We start from the raw sequence: 12,973 nt of genomic DNA, 5'->3' as shown, positions 1-12,973 counted from the left end.
TATTGTTATGCAATAAAAATGTTAAATCACGACACTATCTCAATACCATATTTATTGAAATGATTCCTAGATATAATTATACAACAATATATTTGATTTATTAGAAGTATTGAAGGAATGAACTAATTCCTTAGTATATGATCTTACATAACTAATTTTTGGTTCATTAACTACAAATGAAGTATTCTAGAGCTACAACTTAGAGCCTAGAATTCTCTACACATACAACAAGAGAAAATATCTGCTATAATAGTCTTTGTGCTCTCACCATATTAGGTTTTACATGATCAGTTTGATATTGTATTTTTAACTTAAGATTCAAAAATAAAAAAATCCAACATTGTATCTCCATTTAGAATCTCTCCTATCATATTTCTTAGAAATTTATATACTTAAATTTTCATTGATTACAATGGGGTGCAAATTGGTACTCATTTAGACAATGAAACCCATTGTTATATGGTGCACATAGTGCTTGTTTACACCCACATAGATCAAGAATTGGAATACATGTCTACTATTGTAGTTCTTATAAATTCATATACTTAGAAATTTTTATTGATTACAATGGGTTGCAAATTGGTGCTCATTTAAATAGTGAAATCCATTGTTATATGTCAGACATAGTGCTTGTTTATACCCACATGGATCAAGAATTAGAATACATCTATTTTATGTTTTCTAAGGATCAATAAAAATTGTTTATGATCATGGGTCCCAGAGCCCCTACCCCATAGCCTTTGCCTAGTGGATCACCTGTTGAGTTGAAGCCCACCCCCTAGGGAAAAAAAGGGAAGTTGGATAAAGGGAATGAGAGGGAACTAGAGGATTCAAAGGATGAGAGGAGAGGTGGTAGGAGGAGGTTAGGCAGGATTGCAAAATCCAATGCTAAAAGAAAATTGACATCTGGGGCCTTGCAGGAGGAGGAGTCAAATTCAGAAGACATGGGCCATCCTAAACAAAGGATGAAAGAGAAGGCTTCAAATTTTGGTGAGGGGAACATGGAGGAGGAGGAAGTGGAGGTTTTTGATTCCTCATGATTTGGCTCAGGAGGTGGGATTAAGGAGAAGAAGGAGATGACACATGTTTTGGTCACTATTGGTTTGGGATGTGTGGACTTAACTTGGGACCTATTCCCTAAAATTGTAGATAGAGTGCCTTCCCCTATTATGATATCCTCTCCTGTTAGGGTTTCTTACAAAGATAATGCTAACCCCCCAATTGTGTAAAATGTCACTGAGGAGCAAATGGATGACTACCATTGTGACAAGTAGGAGGTCACCATGGAGATTAGGAAGATGGATGACATTGAAATGTGTGAAAGATTCCATACTTTGGAGGAAAGAATGTGTCTCTTGAAAAAATTTACTATCAAGATGACACATGCAGCTGCTACCATGCTTCACCTACTTAAAGAATAGGAGGGTGATTTGCCAAAGGAGGACTCCAAGATGTTGTTTGACTTCCTTGTGGAAGACTGGGCTAATATCCTCCTAGGGAGGAAGGAGGCCAAGAAGCCTTAGGAATCTCTCCTTCTAATTTTTTATGTTGTTTTTCTATTGGTTGTTAAACTTGGCTAGGTTTAAGATGGTAGTGCCTTTGTTTTTATGTTTCCTTAGCTTATTTAGATCTAGTACAGGTAGTAGTTATGTTGTGCTTGATGAAACTCTTTTAGTTATGTTTCTAAAAAATGTTTTTGTGTTTTAAGTGGTAGGGGATAATTTTGGATGGTGGTAATTTGATGGTGGTTCACTAGTTTGACTGTTTAATGGGCTAGCCTCCAATTTAAAAAGAATTTTTTACATACATTATGCTAGGAAAAATGAGACATTTGAAGTGCCCACATTTAAATTGTTAGGTGTGAGAGTAAACATCTCTAGGCATGGATAATAATTTTAATACTTGATCTAGCTCATTACCCTTGCACATAGAGTGCAAAAAGTTATTTCGCCTATTGCTTACATATTTACCAATAAGAACATCAAGATAATGATGTAACACCTAACACTTCGAGTTAATCCTACTTTAAAGATGCCAACTCTTGGATTCCTTCAAAGGTGATCTATGACATTTGTTGGATTAAATTTACATAATAACTTGGTCCAAGTTTCCTAAGACCATGGGTTGAGACAACTATATATGAAGAACCGTTTCAAACCAGATTAGGAGGCATTAATGTTTTAGTTTCTCAACTTCTCGGAGGGGTATAGTACTATAAAGTGTTTGAGTGTGCCAACAAATAAACATCCTACGATTATAACCTTTGTGGAAGAATTTATCAATTCAAGGAAATATGTGCACACTTTTATTAAGGGATTCCCAATTATGGATTGGAGGCAAGAAGGAACAATAATATAAGGCATGATGTTAACTTAGCTGAATGTCTCTTCAAGTTTTCACAAATCGTATGGATGTGATTATGTGAGGGTGTAGTGTTAGATTATACTTCATTGAATATTCCAGTGACATTTCTTTAATAACACTCTTAGTAACTAGAAATGATCCTACAGTGGAATTTTTTTTCCCTACAGTTTAACCAAAAGCCCATAGTTTTAGAATGGGCAATTTTATCAACGAAAAAGTGGAGTAGAGAATGAATGTGATGGGCCATTTCAAACAAGGATAAATTTATTTCAAATTAATTTTTTAAAGTTAAGTTTCCAAATGATTTCACTTAGAGGTTGGACCACTATGAGCTAATTTCTCTACTTCCCCAAACATATTACAGTGTTGAGAACTTGTGTCTCAACCTTGCAATCTTCTTTTGGAAAATTCCAAAATTTGTTTGTGGAAGTTTTCCACTTGTTTATATCTTGAAAAAGAGTGTATAAAATACCAAAAGTTTCCCTGTCCATAGTAGAATATAGGAGGGCCATTTTTAGAGCATAGTTAGCCTATTTTATGACTGTTATGGGGGTCTAGACTAAGAGACAAAATTGTGGACGGGATTACTATGTTAACCTAGTTGTTTTTCTATATTGGAAATGTAAATGTCAAAAATGGGTAACATGTGTCATGGTATTTTTTACCACGGTTTTGTAAAAGCACAAGTGGTTTCAAGGTTGTAAAATCACTATAAAAGGAGCACTTGACAAGGTGTTCGTGTAATTGAGTTCAGTTTGCAAGACTAGTGCTAGAAGGAGTCTCTCCAAGTTCGAGTTGTTGTGATGTGCTCCTATAAGAACATGCATTGCAAGTCTATTGTAATAATCTTGGTTTGATAATACATTGTGCGGGTTTTGGAGGGTGGGGTTTTTCTCTTGGAAGGGTTTCCCCATGATAATCACTGTGTTATGTGTTCATTGTTATTTTGATTATGTTATTATGCATTTCTTGAGATCTCTGCAATAGTTAGTTGAATTTGCATAATTGTCCTCTCAAAGATTAGTGTAGGAAGCAATTCCATGAACCTTTGCTTCCTTACAAGTGGTATCAGAGCCTGGCTAGTTTTGGTTCTATTTGTTGGGTACAAGGTTTTTTGAGCTAATCAAGGTTTGAGTGGGAGCTCGTATAGAGTATTTTCATTTCTATGTTTTTGGATTGAAAAGATGGCAAGCATGTCAGGGAGAATTGATGTTGAAAAGTTTTTGGCACAAACTTTGAGATGTGGAAGCTGAAGATGGAAGATCTATTGACTGATTGGGATCTATGGGATACAATTGATGAAAAAAAGTCGAGGTCCATAGATCTGACTTTAGCCACACAATATGATTTGACATATAGAAAAGCTAAAGGTCTCATCAGATTGTGTCTTGCAGATTCGATTCTAATTAATGTTCATGAAGAACCTACTGCGAAGAAGCTTTGGAAAAAGCTAAGTGAGATCTATCAAGAAAAATCACTTGTTAACAAGATTTTCTTGAGGAAGAAGTTCTATTCCTTGAGAATGGAAGAAGGTGGAGGAATTTTTGAGTATCTAGAAAGATTTAATATGTTGGTGACTCAGTTGACCTTAGTAGGGGTGCCAATGGATGAAGAAGAAAGGTGTCAAATCTTGCTATGTTCATTGCCAGACTCATGGGATAGTCTTGTAATGGCCATAGGGAGCACTTTAGTTGTCTTGAAGATGGAGGATGTTGTTGGTTCTCTACTTTTTGAGGAGATGAGAAGGAAGGTCTCTCTAAATGCCAAAGAGGCTTTGAGTGTTCATGAAAGACCAAAAGAAAGAGGCAAGAATGAAAGCCAGCATGGCCATTCTAAGTCCAAAAAATAAGGGGAGATCAAAATATCCTGGTAAGTCCAAAGCAATCTACTGGAACTGTGGCAAACTAAGACACTTCTGAAAGGACTGCAAAGAGGAGAAGAAAAAGAAGAAGAAGAAGAAGCAAGATTCTGATTCTAAGTCTGAGAAGGAAGATGGAGATTCTTTCATCACAGCCTTGGCCACTTATGCAGGTGAAAATGCATGGTCAATTAGACTTAGGTGCATCTTTCCACATGATTCCTAATAGAAATTGGTTTAGTAAGTATGAAAATTTTGATGGTGGTAAGGTGTATTTGGGTGATAACTCAGTACTTGATATTGTTGGTCATGGAAGTATTCGTGTGAAATTTTTTGATGGTAAAATTAGAAGATTCGATGGTGTCTTGCATATCCCTAGACTAGCAAGGAATTTTTTATCTATTAGTAAGCTAATAGATGTGGGTGTGCATGTAAAGTTTTCTGAAGCAGGTGTAAAAATGGTGAGAGGTGCTATGGTAATAGCAAGAGGAAGTAGTTTGGGTACATTGTACCAACTTGATGCTCGTACAATTGAGTGCAATAGTACTTTTGATAAGATTGTGAAAAAGACTACTCAGTTGGAGAAGGAGAAGATTTCTCTTTCAACAGATGGTCATGGTTTATGGGTACCCAAGGGTGCTTTGTCTATCGAATAAAAGTTACCTGTAGAGAAGACCATGTTCTGGCACTAGAGACTTAGCCACATAGGTGAGAAGGGTCTACGCACCTTTAAAAATAAGAACCCTTTTGATGGGTTAAATGACTGCAATCTTGAATTTGATTTTTGTGAGCATTGTAACTATGGTAAACAAAACCACATTCAATTTTACTCGAGTTCTCATAAGTCTCCCTGTATTTTGGATCTAATCCATTCAGATGTATTTGGTCCAGTTGATGTTCCTTCTATTGGTAGATCAGTTTATTATGTTTCTTTCATTCATCATTTTAGTAGAAGAAAATGGGTTTATTTTCTTAGGAGTAAAGATGAAGTTTTTAGTTGTTTCAAAGAATTTAAAGCAATGGTTGAATTGTAGACTGGAAAGAAAATAAAATGTTTGAGAACTAATAATGGTGGTGAATTTTGTTCCAATGATTTTGACACATTTTGTAAAGATTGTGGTATTAAAAGATAGAAGACAACTTCGTATTCTCCACAACAAAGTGAAGTTGCATAAAGAATGAATAGGACCCTGATGGAGAAGGCTAGGAGTGTGCTGAGTGGCGCTAGAGTAGAACAAAAGTTCTCAGCCAAAGCTATAGCCACTGCCTACTACCTAATAAACAGGTCTCCTACACTAGCTCTTGTTGATAAGATGCCAATGGAAGCATGGTCAGGCCACAAGCCTTCACATAGACATCTGAGAGTGTTTGGTTGTGAGGCATATGCTCATGTGCCAAAGGAGAAGTGGACAAAATTGGACAAAAAAGTTGTCAAATGTATCTTCATCAGATATAGTTATGGTGTGAAAGGATAAAATCTTTGGGATCCTATTGCGCAAAAGGTATTTTATTCCAGAAGTGTTATTTTTAGAGAAACTAAGCCTTCTTTTGTTATAGTGCAGCCAGAATAGATAGAAGAAAAGAAAGATGTGATTCAACTTCTTGCTACACCTGAGAAAGTTGAATTGAGGCCCTTAGAAAGATGAGATATTGAAGAGAGCTCTACGAGTTTTGAATCATTAGAGGAAGAGGGAGAACCTAATCATGAACTTGAACCTCCTGAACCTAAACTAGATCTTGTTCGAAGATCTACTAGACAAAGAAAACCACCTAAAAGGTATGGGTATTCTGTTGATGATTGGAGATGCATATTTGCATTGAATGCTAATATTGATGAACTAAGATCTATATAAGAGGCTCTTGGTATGAAAGATTTAGAGTCCTAGAAAATAGCCATGGATGAAGAAATGATAGCTCTTAAGAGGAATCAAACATGGGACCTTGTACCATTGCTTGAAGGAAGAAAGCTTGTTGGTTGTAAATGGGTGTTCAAAAGGAAGATGGGTTCAGATGGAAGAATTGAGAAATATAAGTCACCTTTAGTTGTGAAAGGTTACTCTTAGGTTGAGGGAGTAGATTATGGTGAGATTTTTTCTCCAGTAGCCAAAATGACATCCATTAGATTTTTGCTTTCTATCGCAATAGCTTATGATCTAGAGATCAAGCAAATGGATGTGAAAACTACTGTCCTTCATGGAGATTTGGAGGAAGAAATTTACATATCACAGCCTGAGCACTATGTGGCGAAAGGTAAAAGTCATTTGGTCTATAAATTGAAGAAATCCTTGTATGGTTTAAAATAGAGTCCTAGGATGTGGTACAAAATGTTTGATACATATGTGTTGAGTTTGGGATTTGTGCGATCTAAATCTAATCACTGTATATATTTCAAATCTAATGGTGATGGTTTCCTGATTATTGCCTTGTATGTCAATGACATGTTGTTTATTGGCAAAGGAAAAGGTTTGACTGCAAAGTGAAAATCTCAACTCTTGATAAAGTTTGAAATGAAAGATCTTGGTGCAACTAGGCACATTCTGGGAACATAGATTATAAGAGATAGACAAACTAGAAAGCTTTGGCTAGGCTAGAGTAAACATGTTGGTACTATTTTGAAAAAGTTTAATATGTAGGATTCAAGACCATTGAGTGTTCCTGTTACTATGGGAACAAAGCTTTCTAGCTCACAATGTCCTACATACCCATTGGAGATGGAAGAGATGAGTCGAGTACCATATCAGAGTGCTATTGGAAGTTTGATGTATGCTATGGTCTGTACAAGACCAAAAATTGCCCAAGCAGTGGGAGTACTTTCTCATTATATGTCTAATCCAGGAAAAGCTCATTGGGATGTAGTTAAAAAGAGTTTTTAGATACTTGTAGGGTACTTTAGAGTACTCAATATATTTGCATGGAATAGGAAACAAGCATTCCTTAGATATTCGAGGCTATGTGGATTCAGACTGGGTTGGTGATGTTGATAGAAGAAGATCCACTAGTGCATATGTGTTTACATTATTTGGTGGTGCAATTAGCTGGATGAGCAAGTGATAGGCTGTGGTCACTTTGTCCACTACCGAAGTGAAGTATATGGCAACTACTCATGCCTACAAAGAAGCCATTTGGCTAAAGAGATTGTGTTCAAATATAGAGTTCAAATAGGGTGTAGTGAGAATTTATAGTGAAAGTTAGAGTGCAATCTGCCTAGTAAAGAACCCAAATTTTCATGCCAGGACCAAGCACATTGATGTACAATATCATTTTGTGAGAGATATGGTCAAGGACGATAAGGTGAAGCTGGAAAAGGTAGAGACTTTGGTGAATGTTGTTGATGCATTAACTAAGCCCGTGACCATAGAGAAATTCAGATGGTGTTCAGAGTCTATGGGCCTCTCAGCTCCTACCAATTAAGTCCATGATATTTAGGATCTCTTGACTCTTGCAAGGTGTTTGACAAGTAGGAGAATGTTGAGAACATGTGTCTCAACCTTGCAATCTTCTTTTGGAAAATTCCAGAATTTGTTTGTGGAATTTTTCCACTTGTTTATATCTTTAAAAAGAGTGTATAAAATACCAAAAGTGTCCCTATCCATAGTAGAATATAGCAGGGCCATTTTTAGAGCATAGTTATCTTGTTTTATGACTTTTATGGGGGTCTAGACTAAGAGACAAAATTGTGGACGGGATTACTATTTTAACCTGGTTGTTTTTTTGTTTTGGAAATGTAAATGTCAAAAATGGGTAACATGTGTCATGGTAGTTTTGCCCATGGTTTTGTAAAAATACAAGTGGTTTCAAGGTTGTAAAATTACTACAAAAGGAGGACTTGGGGAGGTGTTTGTGTAATTGAGTTCAGTTTGCAAGACTAGTGCTAGAAGGAGTCTCTCCAAGTTTGAGTTGTGGTGATGCACTCCTGTAAGAACATGCATTGCAAGTGTATTGTAATCATCTTGGTTTAATAATACATTGTGTGGGTTTTGGAGGGTGGGGTTTTTCTCCCAGAAGGGTTTCCCCATGGTAATCACTGTGTTATGTGTTCATTGTTATTTTGATTATGTTTTTATGCATTTCTTGATATCTTTGCAATAGTTAGTTGAATTTGCATAATCATCCTCCCAAAGATTAGCGTAGGAAGTGATTCCACGCACCTTTGCTTCCTTACATGCAAATGGTGCATCAAGACAATAGTAACATGATTAGGGTTCAACCATAAGTCATCTCTTAATAAATTTTGACACTTATCAAATTGCCATATATTGCACAACACATTGAAAAATCTATTCAAGTAAGTTATGAAAAGAAAAATAATGCTACAGTAAGTTAATCAATCTTTTCTCCACATACTTAATGAATCTATTAATGAATTGTACAACTAATTGTTAAAAAAAAAAATCTATTTTAAAACCAAAGCAAGTAAATTTTAACATGTATTTACTTAAAAGATAAAATAAGATAAATCTTTAACCATTCAAATTGAACACTCACTTGAACAGATAAGAAAAAGTCAGATTAAACTCACACAAAACTCACACTCCAACCATAGAAAATAGATCAGTACTCATGATCAACTGAATAACATCAATAATCAAAACTAATGAAATCGTATCATATTTTATTTATTTGTAAATTAAAACATCATGAAATTTAATTTCATCATTGAATATGAGAACATCAATCAATGTGCCTCGACAACATATATTCTTCATTATGTATATGAACTAACAAAGAAATTAACGTCAAGTAGTAATCATGATCATAGCATCATCATCCTTGTATACATATAAACTCATCAAATGTGAATAATCATGTGTAGATAAATCAAATGTATCATTAAAGTATAACACCTCAGCATCATGTATCTATTCAAACATTAAAGCAAAAAATAAATGTTCACATCGTTGATCAACACATGACTGAACAATTGTAAGAAAAAAAAACCTTACAAAATCACATAGTTGAACTCAACTTCGACTAGAATCTAGATAGAATGAAATATCAACTTGATGAGAACAACATGAGATCTTGTCAAGATCCATCAATCTAGTTTCTTGAGTCAAAGTATGTTAACTACTTCCTACAAAATAGGAGTTGCACAAAGTGGGTCTTGCAGACATCTTTCTTTGGATGTTGTTTTGAAACATAAAATTAATATTTTTAGTCTGATGGACGCAAGACCATTCAAATGGGAACTCATGGTGTATAAGAGTATAGTGATAAAAAAGATGTAATCTTGTTTGCCAAGGGCCCGTCTGGTTGCTAGAATTGCCGAATGTGGCATTCATCTATGTTGGAATAAGCTCTCTTCTGGTATTCATGCTTTCTTAAAATAAGTTTTGGAATATCATTCAGACCTATTTTATTGACTTGAAAGAGGAGTCGAAAGATGCATATTCTATGTTTGGTTGCAACAATTGAAATAGGAATTAGAATTATTATTTCTAGTTTAGTAATATTTTAAATAAACAAAAAAATTTATTTTAAAAAATGGCATTTTTATTAATTTTTTAAAAGCCAAATTATTTTCAGTAGCCTATATTTAATTTTTTAAATTGAGTTTATTAGTGAAAGGTATACCACAACCTTTGAAACTCTTTGAAATTCAAAGAACATTATATTGTAAATTATAATTTTTATTGTATATTAAATCAAATTATTTTAATGAGTATAAGATCAAAACTAAAATCATTTTTCTATTAAATATATTAAAAGAAAATAAAAAATTCAAATAAGTTGAGGTCATTAATATGATATTTAAATGATCTTTCCACATAGTTTTAATTATAAGACTAAACATGAGATTTATTTGTAAAGATAATTTTATGAAAGTTTATAAAAGATATCAAATCTAATATTAGTATTTTTGTCATTTAAAAAAAATACATATTAAACTTTAAATAATGTTGACCTAGTTTATATCTTATGATGAATGAAGGAAATAGTCCAAAAATTTATTTGAGTGGCAAAATACAACGAGCAACAAAATCACGAACCCAATAACTCATCAAATTGGATTTATTGAAAATTGGAATAAGAAGATTCTTATTCCACCTTTTTTAGGAATATTGATATGCTCATTTTGGGGTCAAATTAGGATAGATGAATTCTAATTTTAACTTTGTATTTTACAAACGAAAGTTAGATTGGCAAATGCAGGTATTTAGATTTTCCTATTCCCACCCATTTCTAGCAAACAATCGAGGCCAAAATTAACCTGAGACAAGGCATGAACACTCCATCAAAAAACCTCTATTGTGTCTTTAATAACACCATACAAAAGGTCATGCTCAAGAGATTTTCAGGAGTGCACACCCTCCAAAGCAATTGTCATCTTTGTGGATGCCCTCTATGGCATATTATAACCCTATTGTCCCAATGAGAAAATAAGGGGAGTATCCACTAATCTCTATGAAAATGAATTAAGGGCCTGTTTGGTGGTTTGAATATGATTCAGGAATTGGAATTTAGAATTCTAGAACTTAAAATTCAAATTACAATTTTTAGAATTTGGTTTGGAACCGTTTGTCAAATCCAAAAATACTTGATGTTCTAAATTTTTTATTCGTGACATGTTTGATTCAAACCAAAAAATATGACATTACCATCACTTCCAATGATATCATCAGATCCCATCAGGCATTTACAATAGTTTTAAGTGTGGATCTTCTTGGAGAATGTGATATCCATTTGTCATTTTTGTTCATGGTCACCCAGTCTAAATAACCTTTCGATTACATTTTAATTCCACCTATAACATACCTTCATACGTACAACATTTTTCTTCACACCATATAAGAAAAATGGAAAAGAAATTACTTTGCAGGGTCATATTAATAGCAATTATTATAGTTGTGGGCATATTTGAAATAACACAAGAAACCCTTGAGTGTGAATTTTAACACTGCAAGAATGATGGTGAGTGTAGAAACTACAATGAACCTAGTTAGAACTCTAGTTTCTATAAAATTGGAAAATATGGTAATGGAGTTAGAAATTGTTGTTACTACAATTTATTTTAGGCTCCCACATAGAACTTACATTTCATTCTAAAGAAGCCCCAATTCCCCATTCAAAGAGAGATATCCAAAAGTGAGCATCTCAGAAGACATGAAAGTTTATTGATAGAAATGTGAATGAAGTAAAGGGTGTCTCTTAGTTCAAAATACATTGTTCTTGACTTCCTGGTGTTTTTTAGTAAATTCTTGGCTAGGTATGAATGATATCCAAATTAGTGGGACTAATGCTGTAATTGATTGGATAAAAATGGTCAATGGTAATTGGGAAAAGTTTTCAAAGGAGGCATTAAGAAACGAAGTAAGGGAAATACCAAAATAGCCACTTGCAATGGTACTCAAGGCCTGGATAGATAATAAATGCGATTAAGGAAGCCCCACAATCAGGAGGGTAGTATTTTGCAAGCGTAGCAATGAATGGGAGAATCTAAAATTGTGAAATAACTTCCACTAAAGCAGATGCCCCCAAAATGTATATTGAATTGGGAATCCCTAACTAAATGTTTAGTTGCTTCCCAAGAATCATATCAAGTAACATACATAATGACATAAAATTTGAACACGACCTAAAATCATTCTCAAGGAGATCCTCTTTTAGAATTGGTTATAGATGATGCTTCTCAAAAGAAGAACAATCTTCCCAACAACCTTTGTAGGTTCCAAAATTATGGGATCAAATCTCAAATATTGTATTTGATAGGAAAGCATGGTTCTAGTTAAAATTGGTATCATAGCGTATTGCAAACCACACAGTAGAATATTTAATATTTGGCTTCCTTGATGCTCCCAAAAGATCTAAAACCTACTTTTCAAAACTTTTTGAAAAGGCACCCCAAATGCCACCTCTATCATGTTGAATCACATGGGTCCATCTCTGACTTAACAAATTTTTAAGCATCAAGAGAACCCAAGGAGTTCTCATCTACAATAAAAAAAATTATTACTTGAATGCCTAGAAGGTCCCTTCAAAAAGTAAAAAAAATAAAATAAAAAATAAAAATAAATAATATGAACATGGCCTTTGCAGCATCAATTCCACCAAGTAAATTTCCCAGCTATTGTCATCCTGGCAAAGAATTGAACTTGTCTTGATGAATTATTTTTACCATGTTTTCCAATTTCTACCACCAAAGTGTCAAAAATTTAATGCCGTTGCTCGATTGACCCTGGAGCCAAATGCCCACCTACTTGCCTTATAGCATTCAACTCAGTACGTGAGTTCAAATCTAAAAATGAGAGGGAAATTTTTTGTTGGAAGAAAAAAAAGGAATGAATCTAATTCATTTGGTCAGTTGAAGAGAGTAGAGTAGAGAAGAAGATGTGAAGTGCAGAGTGAAGCACAAAGCAAAAGAAGTAGATTAGAAAATCAGAGCAGAGGAAGAAAGTGCAAAAAGTTTACAAGATTGAAGTAAGCTTCTACACATGTTAAATCCTTTTATTATTCTGTAAGTTCATATTGATTCAACTTGTGAAGTAGTGATTGCTCTAGGCATTTTTGTATGCAGCCATTAGTACTATAAGTTTGAATTTTAAAGTTCTATTAGTTTGAATTTTTTAGGGTTTTTTGGTTGAAGATGAATGCTCCTAGATTTTGTAATAGTTTTAGCTTAGTTGAATAGAAAATAAGAAAGGAAGCAAGTAGGCATACTTGGCTTATTGTTGTCTCCCTTCTATTTAACATTACATGGTTTACATTTAAGATATTCATACTTGTAAGTTTTGAAGTTATCCCCTTTATGTT

At 34.1% G+C, this 12,973-nt stretch overlaps 1 pseudogene; it reads right to left on the bottom strand.

Moving 5' to 3' along the window:
- Nucleotides 1-11,376: 11,376 nt before the first annotated feature.
- On the bottom strand, nt 11,377-12,372 carry LOC149572760 (putative folate-biopterin transporter 9, chloroplastic; annotated as a pseudogene).
- Nucleotides 12,373-12,973: the final 601 nt, after the last annotated feature.

This window comes from Cupressus sempervirens, chromosome 2 (genome assembly GCF_028749045.1).
Source record: "Cupressus sempervirens isolate cs-2001-9-10 chromosome 2, ASM2874904v1, whole genome shotgun sequence".
NCBI lineage: Eukaryota > Viridiplantae > Streptophyta > Pinopsida > Cupressales > Cupressaceae > Cupressus > Cupressus sempervirens.
The sequence above is the reverse complement of the archived record's forward strand: the minus strand, read 5'-3'. Positions and strand labels throughout refer to the sequence as shown.